The sequence below is a fragment of the Crocodylus siamensis genome, chromosome 5, assembly GCF_052110815.1.
Source record: "Crocodylus siamensis isolate JL-2025a chromosome 5, ASM5211081v1, whole genome shotgun sequence".
NCBI lineage: Eukaryota > Metazoa > Chordata > Crocodylia > Crocodylidae > Crocodylus > Crocodylus siamensis.
In genome coordinates this window covers 92,592,476-92,606,725 of record NC_143399.1, presented here as the reverse complement: position 1 = coordinate 92,606,725, position 14,250 = coordinate 92,592,476, and the positions used below count along the sequence as shown (strand labels likewise).

The window sequence follows — 14,250 nt, the reverse complement described above, 5'->3', positions numbered from 1 at the left end:
TTCTCCATCCACCTCCAGTGGCGGATGCGCGGAGCAGCAGCCGCTGCACTAGAGCGCCGCTGCCGAGGAGGCGGCGGCGGCGGCGGCGGCGGCGGCGGCGGAGGAGGGGGCGGGGGAGCCAGACAGACTTTGCCCGTGCGGCGGGCGGTGGATGCTGGAGCCCGGCCGCCGGCAGCCGGGTAGGGAGGAGCAGCGCGCGCCGGCCGGGATGCTGGTGCTGCCGCCGCCGCTGCAGCGGGGCAAGGTCAGGACCTCGCTGCCCTGAAGCCCGGAGCCGCCGCGTCGAGGCCGGCCTGGCCGAGCCTGCCTGCGGGGAGGGAGCTGCCGCAGCCCGGTGAGTGCGAGCGCGGGGCCGGGGTCGGACCGAGGCACCAGGGTCGTCTTCTCCCTCCGCCCGGTAGCGCCTGGTTTATGTAGGGCATCGGCAAGGCTGCGCTCCCCGCCATCCCCGACGCCCAGGCGGGGAGGGTGGGGGGGATCAGCCCTGCTCTGCCATGAAGTCTTGGGCTCCTGTGGCCTCTGCTTGCAGAATGGAAACACTTAGTCATACATCTATGTCTGCTTCCCCCACTGAAAGCCCTCGTCTCTATTTAGAGGCATCGCATTGTGAGGTGGGTGCTGTCTAGTGACAATAATCTGGTGTTCTCCCCTCCCCCCCTTTTAAACGGGTGTCTGAAATACCCGGCCTCTGGTGGCTTGGTGGGTGTGGGGTGCTGCAAGGGGATATGGGGCTGCTCTATAATTCATGGCTGAAAGGAAAGCTGCTTTTCTCTTCTTTTCCCTCACCTTCCCCTTGCTGGCGTGTAATGTGTTTGCATCGATCGCTTCAAACCTAGCCCTCCAGTCGCTACAGAGGAGGTGCAGCAGCACAAGCAGGAGATGTAATATGCAGATAGAGCTGGCTGGGAAATAATCTTAAAGAAAGATCATTAGGGGTGGAAAAAACAGGTGTAGTTTTCACTAGAAAGAGTGGTGGAGCAGGTGTATGAAAGCCTGTGAGGCTGTTGGGAGGTATCTGGTTACTCTGGCACATTTTATCTTGTATTTTTTTTTTTTAATGTTAGGGTGTGATTTGCTTGGGCTCAGAAATTTGTGATTGACCCTTTAATTTTATCAAAGAAACTTGCAGGGGGTTAGGATAAATAATTATAAAGAAAATAAGCCTTTTTCTTAAACTACTGGGTATTAACTCTTATGAACTGCAGCAAATGATATTTATGTATCTCTTTAAGACAGTGGTAAGATTTGCTTATTTATTTATTTTTGCTGTTGACAGCAGCAAGAGAAGAGAGACTAGAACTTCAGATTCCATTTTTTTTTTTTTAATCAAACATGACACACATGACATGTATACACATATCAAAATGTATTCAATTACAGCTCTCCGCAAAACCCATAATAGGGATTTTCCATTTGGTAGAAAGAAGGCAGGTGAAGGACTACACAGTATATGCCAGTGAGATGGAAGGAAAAACATCTTCAGAATTTCAGTCCTTTTTGGTTTACATAAATGGTAGATTATAAAGTTGCCGAACCTCACTTTGGCTTGCTCTCTTGGAGGAAGCAAAAGATTGGTTGATTTGTTACAGTTATTATATTATATACCAGTTTACCTTTATTACTGATTTTTTTAAATTTGATTAATGTACTTGAAACTGCCCAGGAAATACATCTCTGTTCAACTAGCATGACCATAGAATGACTTAGGTGTACATCTTTCGAGGATGCTACTACTGTCTCTTCTTACTGGTCTTTAAGTCACAAAATGGCTTTAAGGGTTTTTGCCAACCTCTGATATTAGCAGCTTATTTGCAGTAACACATGAGAAAATGTATATATGTTTTGTCAATCCCTGCTTAAATGGTTTGATCCTATATAAAGTTTTTGCAGCAATCCTGTTCAGTGTCTGAATGAATTCACCTGTTTGGAACCCTGAATGAATGCCAGTCCAAATCCTGCAAACTAGAAGAGGAAGTTCAATTAGATCATTCTTATTAACAGAATTAGATCAGCCACCCAAATCTGTTACCAGATGAGAAATGCAATATATTAAATGCTTCAGTGTAGAAACATGAGATTGTGTCTTTTGGAGAGAGTATTTGCAGTTTTGCTGAATGAGAGAGGCTTTGAAAAAGGAATAGTAGCCGTGATGTATTTGCAAAGCAAAGGAAATATCCTATAAAGCTGCTGGTAGGCAGTAAAGAAACCTGTTTATTCCTGAATTTGAGTTGTGTGTGTTGTAGATCACAAAGCAGAATGACCTGTAGAGCAGCCCATGACAGGGAATTAACTCTACTTGAGTTTGGTTTCTCAGATGCATCAGTTGATATTAATAGGTAGCACTTCAGTGGAAAGAATAAGCTTGCAACTTGCTCTTTTTAAATAATACTTCTAGGGTAAGAGAGTTTCACGTTCGCATAAGGAACTCTGTCTGACACACAGCTGCACTGCATAGAAAGAGCATCAACTTAAAAAAAGTGTTTCTATAATTTGTATTTGAATAATTTACCCTAAATCACAGCAATTAAGTTAATGCTATTGAATGGCAAAGGTAATTTATATATTTCTCAAGGTGAATGGGTAAAAATAATTCATATTTTGTATGCCACTAAGGAGGTCATATAACAGTTTATTTTAAGGACTTTTAAAAAGCACCTTTTGAAGCAGGCTCTGGATTGACAAGTAAATGGAGCAGATAACAAATTCAGCAGAACTCAAGTGTTAAATTTTGCTCTCGTTTTCAGATGCACATTCTACTTCATGGTACATTGTGATACGATTTTCACTGCATATCAGTTATACAAATCTCAGTATAGCTTCATTAGGATTTTAAATTCTTGCCTTTCAACAGTGGTAGGAGCAAGCATTACCAAAAATTACCACCTGTGAAAAAATTCTTCCGAACATTTTTTCTTCTTCACATTTTAAAGAACAGATTCTTTTTTCTCTCCGTTTCTTTGTGTGGTTACATCTGAATGAGCAAACTGTGTACGATGTATATCTGTGTCATTATTTTAAGACCTAACATCTGCATTATATTTTTTCTCAAATAAGGTGGTAAAATGAGGTGTTAGGGACAGTTTATTTTGCCACCAACCTTCTTGCCTAGTAACCTTATAATAAAAGAACGACTAATTAATGAAAAACTTGATCTATGACACAACTTACACCCCAGATGTGCATTATTCATCAAAATAGTAAACAAAGCTGAGGAAGGGCTTATGATATCTGAAAGCTTATCCAGCAGTTCTCCCAGCTATACAGTTAGTCCAGTAAAAGATGTCACCAAAAAGAAGCCTCGTCTGTAGGACATTTTATGGACCATCATGGCGACAACACAACTCCAGTCTCACCTAAATGAGGCTTTTATTTTTTAACTGAATTATCTAATGGTTCCTAAATGTGCTGAATAGTGATAAACACACTATTCTGTTTTAAATAAGAGTTTCTTTGCCCTCTCCAAAATCCGTTACTCCAACCCTGGTTTTTTTCAGCAATCAGGAAAGCTAACCTTGGTAGAATGATGAAAGAAGTTGTTTGTGGCTTTCAGAGAGGCCACCATCTCCTCCCTTGTCATTGACCTATTTTTCAAATGCTGTCATGTCTAAGTTAAAGGGAGGTTGGTGCCTGTGACTTCTTTTTTTTTTTTTTGGTGGATCTATTTACTGTTTGTATATAGGCCTATTCTTGATGCTTGTTTTAAGAAGCAGGGTTCTTAAGCAGGAGGCAATTTTTAGTTCCATATCTCCTTAGAAGTCAATTCGCATCTCCTTTTTGAGGGGACAGATGCACAGTCTTCTCTCTCACCCAGGAAATCCTTTTTAGTTCCACAAGTGTATTATTCACAAATCTGAAAAGCACTCCAGGTAGCACTCCATTTCATTTTGAAATCTCATTGACTTTCCTGAGAAGTGTTGATCGACCGTCATGAATGGATAGTGCAAGCCGACTGCCTGGACAGACTTCTTCAGGCAACCTGCCATTGCATTTATTTTGGTATGACTTGATAACTAGGTAGATGTAGCAATGGGTAAAAAGTTCTTTCGAGTTTTAAATGCTTAATTCATTACATCAGTTGCTACTCTCAAGTGTGCCAGATTAACAGCTTTTTATATTAAAATTAAATATTTAATGTCAGAGAAAAATAGCTTCCAGTGAATTCACTGCCAGTCCAACCTGCTGATGGTTTTTGTTTGGAGAACAAAATTACAGTCATGAACAGCAACTTCAGTACAGACAAAACATGGGAAAGCTTGCATCATCCTGTACTCCTTATTCATTGCTTATTTTATCAATTTGCAGTTTCTGGAAAAAAGGTTATCTAGTTCATAATGAGAAATGTATATCTGAGTCCTTTATACATTCTGCAATAAATGCATTGTTACAGGGACTCTTTTTGTAACATGACCCTCATATTAACAACAACTATTTTTCATTGCAGTAGCCAGAATAATTTTACTAGATAATCCAGTTGTTTTGAGGTGGCTTCTGTTCATCTCAAATATTTGGCTTAAGAAGAGCACTTGCTCCACCTATGAGTATAGGGAGCAACTTGCCATATGGGTCTTGGAAGGGAGAAGGTCCTCTCTGGGGAAACAGCATCCCCTCCACCTTTTCTCTCAAATTCTTTTTTTCTCTACTCTTCTTAGAAAGCCTCACAATAAAACAACTTGCTTTTAGACAATGAGAAACTCTTTGCAGTGACTATGGTGTTGCTGAGGGCAGAAACCAATTCTACCTATGTTAACTATGTTTGTTCAGTTGTAAATGTATTCCTTCATATTTCAGGCAGTCAGTGTTTTATTTCTTTATGGAGGATAAGATTTTCAGAGGAGCTTAAGGAAGTTAGGTACTCAACTCTCACAGAATTTGAGTGGGATGTGGTCATTGACACCTATTATGCTGCTTTAAAAATCCCAGCTAAACCTCCCGAGGGCTTAAAATTGTTCCAAATATTGTTTTATGGGACAAACTTCCATTTACTAATCACTTCCTAAACTGTTTTGTCAATAATCCTATTTTTCTGTTTGTTTGTTTATTTTTTTGTTTCCTTGTTTGAAACTGCTGTCTAAAGCTTAGCCTGTCATATCAATGCTGACTGGTGATCTGAGGCCCTTTAAAACCAATAGGCACTGAGGAGGGGTGTTTAGGGGCATTTACAGATGTCAAGTGATGGCTCCAGATACTAAACTTAATATGAAATGTGACTTAAATACTCTTCAGATAAAATCTTTCCAAAATTTAGAAAGCTATCTTTTAGGCTGGGGGAGGAGGCATGAGTTGTTCAAAGAAAAAATAAGAGCCTGAAAGCAAAATGTGCTACCCCTATATTTTTTTTGTTCTTGACAAATTTAATATGCATTTGAATGTAAAAATTACATTGATTTATTCAGTGGTGCATTTTTTTCATGTTTCATTGAGTTTTGGTTCTCCTGAGAGTGGAGCGTGATAGATCTGGCCCATGTGTAAAACTTCTTTTTCAGGGTTCAGTGTTCTGAAAATGGGATGCAAAATTCCATGAAAAATGAATCTGGCTTTTGGGTGTTTTGTATACAGAAAAACAGTACTTTTTGCATTAGCCTATGGTCTTACATTATGAACATAAAAGTAAGTCGCATGTTCTTAACAAATGTGTGGATTTCTGTACCTTAAAGATTTGTTTTCTAAAATAAGCTGTGATGAAAAGATTTGTAAGATGACATTGGTTAGAAAAGCCAAGCATAACATATTAACTCAGATTTTGGCTTTTTCCTCTGGTGTCTGTGTAAGTGTAACGTTTTGACAACATTCTGTTTCCATATAAAGGCTACAGTTCAGTTAGCTTAGTTCACATTGCTCTTCCTGACCCTTCCCTATTGGCACACATTGCCAGCTTCCCTTTTTTAATGTGGGGATGCCGGCTATCCAGATCAAGTCTGCTCTTTTTGGGAGGGTGGTGGTGGTGGTTGTTGTTGTTGTTTTAAAACAACCTTCTTTGTGCCCCAGCTTGATTACCTACTTAACTGATTGTTTGCTTGGCAAGTGGAAAGAGCTCAGCTGCTTTATATTTATATTTTGGCATGGGAATATATAAAACTAAGAGTGGGAAGGTGGCAAAAGAATGTATTTAGAAGATGAGGCTGGGGTTAGAGAGGATGTATAGAATGAAACGCATCTTTCATGTATGCAATGATAGAATTGTGTAGAGGCTTGAATGACAATTTTGTGTTTGTGGATGCCAACAGTGATAAAGTGCTATGTGGAGACTTAAAAAGGCAATAATAGGTACATGTTCAGAAGTGCCTCAAGGCCAGATTATCAGAGCTGTTTAGGTGCTGTAAGATTTGTGCAGATACCCAGTGGCATTTCGAAAGCTCCTAAGCATTTTAAAACTCACTGAAACATATAGAAGGTGGACAACTAATCTGACTTGGATCTTTTGAATATGCCACGAAAAGCCTATCTCCATACCTAGGGCTAGGTCCAGATGTTCAAGCAGCCCAAGGTGGAATTGATCGAAGTTGAACATTTTTTATGTAAACAGTATAGTTCAGGTTGCTCGGTGTTCAACTTTCTTTGGGAACCTTATTCTGAGTCACTTGAGAGCTGAAGTTCAAGTAAAAGTGTATGGGAGCTCATCTTTTAAATGACAGGTACTCAAAATCTGTATAAATAAATTCAAACACTTCAGTATGGAAGCAAAGCTCAGCTGTATCTCATGAACTTAAAGCCCAGTCAGATTATTCAAAGGTGGCAGACTGTGGTTAAATTAAGCATTTACAAAATCCGCTAGTCTTTTTAGTCAAAATGCAATCTATTAGGAGACCTATCATGATAAATGCAGATAAGAAGCTTCTGTTAGGATCTTTGAGTTTCTTTATAGTGGATGCTAATGGGTTATCGATAGGTGTTTATCATTCTGTAATGGATGCATTATACTGCAACCAGTTGTTAGTGTGTGGTTGCAAGAACACGTAACTAGAAGTCACCTCAAGTTGAGTTTCTTCTTATTGATGAAAATATATCCTATATAATCTTTTTATCATTGTGAAGGCAGTTGGATTTCTTGCCTTCATTAATCTTATTGGAAAATGGTTCCAGAAAAAATTGCTCTAATACTTTCTTCCAAATTCTTGCCTAATTTTATTCGTAACTAGTTTTACACCCATTTGTTCTTCTGCCAGCATTGTCCTTTAACTCAGGACTGTCCAATTGGCAGCCTTTGGCAAACTTTCAATTTGCTAGGTTAAACAAACGATACTTTTAGCTTCTCCTCAGATGAGGGGGCAGTCTATTCTCCTGATCATCTTAAATGCCTTTTTTGCACCTGGTCCTGTCTGAGTCTTTCTTGAATGGGGGTGACCAGAATGGTATACAGGATTTGAGGTGATGTCTGAGTGTTTTGTATGATGGTATTAATGCTTCCTTATCTTCACTGGAAAAACCTCACTCGATAAATCTTAGAATAACTTTGTGTGTTTTCACAGCCTCATTGCAATTGTAGCCATACATTCAGGTTCCTCTCTGCAGTTGTTTGTTACTGATAAATAACCAATTTATAGCAAGAAATCTTGTTATTAATCCCTGAATGTAAGACTTGGGACTCTGAATTCTAAAATATCAAAGGGGTCAATATTGCTGCTTTTGGGACACATTGTTTTCCCAAAGCATTTGCTATAGTAATTATGAGTTCACAGTGTCTCTAAAGGCTTACTGCCTCAGAGACAGGAATTACTGCCAGATACTTGTGGATCTACCGACTCATCTGAAATACCCTTAGGAAAGCTGAAGGAGTCCCCAGGGAGGAGTGTTCTCAGGGTCTGCTTTGTAGGCCTCCCAAACCTTTGGCTTCTTCACACCTGCAAAGCAGAAAAAGTACACATTCTGGTATATGTAGGTTCTTTTACACCATGTAAGGAGGTGGCATGTGAAAACTGCTTTTCGCTAAAGCCAAGTATTGCATTGTGTGACTGAGTGCAGTGAAGAATGATCTAATAAAATGAAGAGAAATCGATTTCTCAAGCTTTAATTTTTTTAAGAAAAATATTATGTCTGGCAAATAACCTAATAACAGGTTCTAACTCAGCATTGCCTACCCTTGCAATTGTTATCAAGAATTCTACAACACTTAAGTACAGTATAGCTGCTGCAATCATGTGTTTATATAACCTGGCTTCCATTTAAAAGCAAAAATGAGATACTAGCACTGATAGCTGTGGAGAATAAATTTGAAAATGTGATCCCTAAGCACTCAATTTAGAAGGCAGATCATAAAATCATACAGTTGCAAGGCACCTCAAGAATCACATAGTCAACCCCCTTTCATGAATTTAGGAGATGCTGTTCTTAAGCACTCCCAGCCAAATACTTATCTAGACTCTCAAAGGGTCATCCAGCTTCCAAACAAACCTTCAACATAAAATTGTTTTATTTGACATCTCATGTTTAGTAAATCAAGCTCACAGTTGCTTGAATCATGACTGGGTTTTTTTGAACATTTGCAGTTATCAGCCCAGACAGCAGTATTACTAAATCCATTTTCACAAGTTCTTCTGCTATCACCTAATTCAGGAGGAAGATGTTTGGGTCATCATAGAGAAACTGTTTTTCTTAATTCTGGTTTGGTAAGGCCTGCAGTTGACTAAGTACGGTTTGGGCTTTCCTTTGCTGCCTTCTGTAAGACAGTTTGGTGGGGGCGGGGGAGACAATAAATATATTGATATCCTATTATTGTTCTGCAACTATATATTATTCCTTCTCTTCCTATTATAAATAGCTTTAAGACTCATAGGCTATGTCATAAGTTATTCTACCTTTGTAAACCTTTCTTAGGTATGGACAGTTGCTCTTGTTTTACGCAAAGTGGATTTCATGTACCTGTTTGTACTTGACTTCTGTAAAGACAGTATTCACAGAAGGCTCAAGGACCTTGATGGACTTTTATTTCAATCGTTTTAGGGAAAGATGGAGAGAGAAGTCTTAATCACACAAGCTGAATTAGGGAACAGATTGAAAATTACAGATTTAAGTTGCAGATTAGAAACGCACTTTTATGTTATAAATAAATATTTTGAATATTTAGTTGAAATGTGCAGTAAGCAGAAGCCATAAGGCCATATTTAGCATAAGTTAAATGCATACTTCTGTTAAGCTAAAGTGTTTAATATTCTCATAGAAATAAATGTTTAACAAGTATCTGTATAACACAAAATGTAATGGTACAATTCTAAGTCATGCATTTCTGGTCTAGTTACAGAAATCCATTAACCTCTTGCTGTGCATTTATTGGAGAGCTGCAGATACTGATGCTGCATGCTCACTGGCATAATGAACACCTAGAGAATAAGAGCAACTCATTTTTCTCTCAAAAGGAGTTAATACGTCCTTCTGTGCTTTGTCTCGCTCTTCATTCTCTGGGTCTATGCAGCACCCACTTACTTCACTTGCTTTCTGTTTGAAGAGCCAAAGTCAAAACGCTGAGAATCTCTCGTTACAAGTTTTGTACTAAAACTTTATCTGTGGTATCGCTTCCTTTTCCGTACTGGTAAAAGATATATTTGATTTATAATTGCCTTTTTTAATGTGCACTCTCTGCAGATATCTTACAATGAAATGTAGTCAATCCAACCTATCTTCACTCTGCCTGCTCTATTTGTTTATCTAATAGATGTAGTGAACATTTAGTTGATGTTTCTGTAATACGTTTGGAGAGAGACATGCATCCCTCTCTATCTCTCTTTTTTATGAGAGTGTATGCCAAATATTGACTTTTTCTAATTTATTTGTATTTAATAATATTTTCATCTGGTCAGTAAAAATTCAAATTTTATACCAAAGTTCACCTTTCTATTGGTGTAAAGTAAAATCTTTCTCTTTGCATTATCACAATATCTTGTGACTCGGGTTCATCTTGGGTAACTAAAATTTTGCACAGCTTCATGAAATAAACCACTGTATACTGATTTATACAGTGCATCTTTCTGATAAGATGAAGCATATCCTGCGATTTTCAAGTAATGGTACTTAACACTTAGCCATGAGGAAAGTGCTGTCTAAGCTTTGAATTCAGAAAGCTCAGACATCTTGAATCTCTGAGAGGCAGCATGCATCAGCCCCTGAGTACATTGTACTGTGACTTCTGTTGCAATGGGAAAATTTATTGAGCGTGCTCATTTGAGTCCCTCTCACAGCATTAATCTGGACAGTATTTTTCCATATTTGTATCTAAATGATGTATAGTTGTGACTAACAGTAGTATCTAGGCATATTGTGTACAATCTCACTATGTATGAGGGGTTGGCAAGGTATCTCAGTTTTCCCCTCTTCTTGTGGGCATTTGGCAAGAGCAGCTGAATGGGGTAGAAGAGGAAGAAGTATAAATTCACTCTTTCAGACCCCACTGACAAAATAAGCTCTCCCTCAGTGAATCACTAAAATGAAGTCATGTTCCTAAAAGATCATACTGGCTCACAGATAATCAGCCCTGCATGCAGGACCCCATGGGCTCAGCCTTTTTTTTTATAGTAGAGGTTTTCAACCTTTTTAAATAAGTGTACCCCTTTTTACACTCCAAGTGTTCTCTGGAGTGGGATAGCAAGGAGGGGGTGGCGAGTGAGGTCTGTGTGGCTCTGCTGTCACCCTGCTCCTGTGAGGCAGTGGCACAGGGTGGGAGCTCTCAGTCCTTGCCTGCCCCTGCATATCCCTTGGGACCTTTCAAAGTACCCCCAGGGGTATGAGTACCCCGGATTGACTACCCCTGCTCTATGGTATGATTTTGCTCATGGGCACTTCCCTGACAGGGGAGGGGGAAATATAAATGGTACTTTGATGTTTCCCAAATGCAACCTATTTCTGGCACAAAAATGACAAGCCTCTAGTCATCTAATGATGTGACAAACCTAGGGGCTGCTCTAAAGCTGTCAGCAGAAATGCCTATGGACTTTGTCAAGGAGCCAGAGGCATTATAGAACAGACTTCTCTGCAGTTACTGCTGTATAATTGGTATCTAAAGGAAAGACGCAGGTTGTTGTAATGCTGGAAAAGGCAAATGAGAACAAGAGGCATAGAGTGCAAAGCCATTTGCTACATTGCAAATGGCACAGGTGTTACACATTCAATCCTGTAATGATTTATTTAAGCTATCAAATTGCATCCTGATTGAGAATGTCTTGACAGCATAGCAGAAATAACTCTGTTAAGAATAATATTAAAAAAGGCACTTGCCATTCAGAGTTACAGTATTAATTGCTCTTCTGAATGTTAATAGGAGTTAACTGCTAAAATGTCTTATGCATGGGATGGTGTATAACTTACTCTTCATAAAAGTGTCTCATGAATGGTACAGAATAAATAACTAAGTTCCCAGTGCTGAGTCTGATACTGGTCTTACTGAAAACAGTAGCAAAAGTCCAATTTATTTCCCTGGAGGACGTATACTTGGAAGGTTTTCCCTTGGTCACAAACACTTCCTTGTGTTTATTTGTTGTTTTACTATTCTTTCCTGATTTGCTACTTTGCATTTTCCACAAGCTAGCATTTGGCACCATGTAGTGCTTTTCTAGAAACATGATTGATGCTGGAAATGCTTGATTGTGATGTCATAGAATTAATAAGGCAGGAGGAGCGATCTGAGAACATATTTAAAATAATTCCTATTTATGAAGATGGGGTTTGCTATATTTGGTCAGAGCATCACATATGTGTCAGGTGGAAGGTGGTGGGGGAAGAAAAGAGCAGTGGGGAAATCCAACTAAAATACCCTTAGCTAATATTTCTTATGTAGGAAATATAAGGGACTGCTTCAGGAGTCTGGAAGTAATATCTTAAGCATGTTGAGATGAGCATAATTAAATCTCATGCCTTAACTACATAAATTGTTAAAAGTCATAATTTTTTTAGCTTTTCAAATTATTTGATGTACTTTGTAACTTATAACAGTGAATTTCCTATTTTGCCTTCACTCTAACTGAACAATGCTGCCTTTTTTATTTTTTCCAATTCCACTTACCCATAATTTGAGATCACTTACATTTGGTAGTATGAAAGAAGTACAAAGAAAAGGGGAGGTTTAATATTATGCTGTGCTCTTAACAATGTTTAATACTTCAACTAAGCGTTTTCCAACTCTTCTTTCTATGCAAAGCAATCCTAATTTTAGTAATTTTATTTGTAAATTCAGCCTTTTTTGTTCTTCTATGAACCTTTCATTGTTTAACCTTCTCAAGGTGGCCACAACTGCACAAAGTCATTTTATCTTGTTATTTGGATCTGTTTGGAGTGACTCATCTGTAACCGAGGCAGGGCCACTCTTGTCCTTATCTTTGCTTAATGAAAGAAAATGAATAAGGAGTGCAGATAAGCAAAGGGAGGGTTTGTGCAAGGTAGAGGAAGGATCATGCATTAAAATCAAGTTAGAGAGGACAGATGGAAAAAGAATGATGGTGCCTATGAAGTTATAGAACCACCAAGTGTCAGGTATCCAGGTCGTAGCCTTTTTGGTGTAGAGGAAAAGGCAGGCATGGGTATCTCAGCCATGGGAGGCACCATCCTCCACAGAGCTGCAAAATTCCTTCTACCATGAAGACAGGAAATGGGTGAATTGATATTCCTCTTATTCCACCACCCTTCCTCTTCCTCCTACCATCTCTCCCCTCCACATACTTTATCACAGACTAACCAGGAATACTAACTCCATCAAAATGATGGTGGTTGTATGTAACACTGTATACAGGTCTGGCACAAGGTATTCCAGGCTGCCTCCCATCCTACTGTTGTAAGAACAGCCAACTTTCCACTGTGTTCCTGGGGCGGCTGACAGCCAGGATTACAAGTTACAGAACTCAGGATTTTTGAACTTTCTGACACGCAACTAATGCAATGGGAGCAATTGTATAATTAAGGTTGCATTGAGATGTACACTCAAAATTGGACAAATTTTTCTGTTTAACATTAAAATGACTACAGTCCTTAGTCTTCAGATATAACACCAAAAGCCTGCAAATAAAAATGTAATGTGGTATAATTTTAGCAGAGGGCACTTTTTAATATGTTCCCTTTGTGATATTTTTGTCTTGTTTTCCTCTTCTCTTTCAAGATTCTTCTAGCTAAGTAACTGCAGTCCTTGAAAAGTTCAAGCTTTGTACATACAGGCAAGTGGTAACATTTGGCACAGGCTGCTTCTGAAATTTTAAAATTAAAGACGTACTTTTTCCTCTTGAACAGAAGACCAATTACCTGGATTGCATCAAAATTAGCTGACTGAGTTGCTTCAATCCCTCCCCTCGCCACATCCTAAGGTATTGCTGAACCTGAAAAACATGACTGAGGCATCCCAAAGCCAGATAGATATGTACTAACAAACCTAGAGAAAGTCATGTTTTTGTTGTGGGTTTTTGGTCTTATGGTTTCTGAATGTGAAAGAATGCACTAGGGTGAGGTTTCAGGCTTCTCTTTGCAATTGTAAGCTAAAAATCTTTCTTTTTCTTTCTTGTATTGTGATTCTCATGTAGCTACTTTTTTTCTAGATGTTTAAGATGAGAAGTACAGAAGTGAGATGTCAATGTTGAAGATGTTGTGTTTGAAACAGTAAATGAAGGAAAAGTGAAACTGATTGTGGATGGCAAATATTGGGTAGTGGGGATTTATTTGGTAAGATCCTACAGTGATGCCAGGAGTGTGTTTTGTGTGTTAAGACTTTCTCAGAGGTATTGGATGTTGGCAGCAACCAAGGCTAGGAATTTTGACTGGGGTGTGCCAGTGCTCCTCCTGAGACTTTAACCGGGAGGTTCCTGGCTTGACAGCCTTGCTTCTCTGCTTAAGGTTAGATGGATTGCTATATTTGGGGTCAGGAAGGAATTGTATCTCATGGATAGATTGGTATGGACTGTGGGGTTTTTGCCTTCCTCAAGTATGGAGTGTAGCCTTCTCCCTGCCACCGGTTTCCTTGCTTTACCTGTGGAAAATTAGGGTGTTATGTCTTGTCAGGGTGGACTGTAGTTTTGCTAAGAGGTTAGCTAAGGATGTGCTAAGAAGTGAGATTGGGATGGTTTGGATGGGCATAACTTTGTCCCAAGTAGGAGTTTGGACTAGATAAGCACTCAAGGTCTTTTTTTAAATCTCTACTGCCCTATAGTTCTGTGGTTCAACCTTAATTTTGTATGGTTGCATTGGTGGTATATACCTGCGAGCAACCTTTTACTATTTTAACCAAACTTTGTGTGTTATAGTCCATGTATGTAATACAAGATGTCTGTGACTTGGTGTAGAATTTCA

The 14,250-nt window shown here is 39.2% G+C and overlaps 1 protein-coding gene across 2 annotated transcripts in view; it reads left to right on the top strand.

Annotated features, from left to right (window-relative positions):
* Positions 1-128: 128 nt before the first annotated feature.
* Positions 129-14,250, top strand: part of CTNND2 (catenin delta 2) — a 1,187,740-nt gene continuing 1,173,618 nt past the window's right edge. Inside the window, exon 1 of one of the 2 annotated variants that reach the window (XM_090049706.1) lies at positions 129-334. The gene's annotated coding sequence lies outside the window, so the exon portion shown is untranslated. The remainder of the gene's footprint in view (positions 335-14,250) is intronic. The other variant, XM_090049708.1, reaches the window with a different exon arrangement.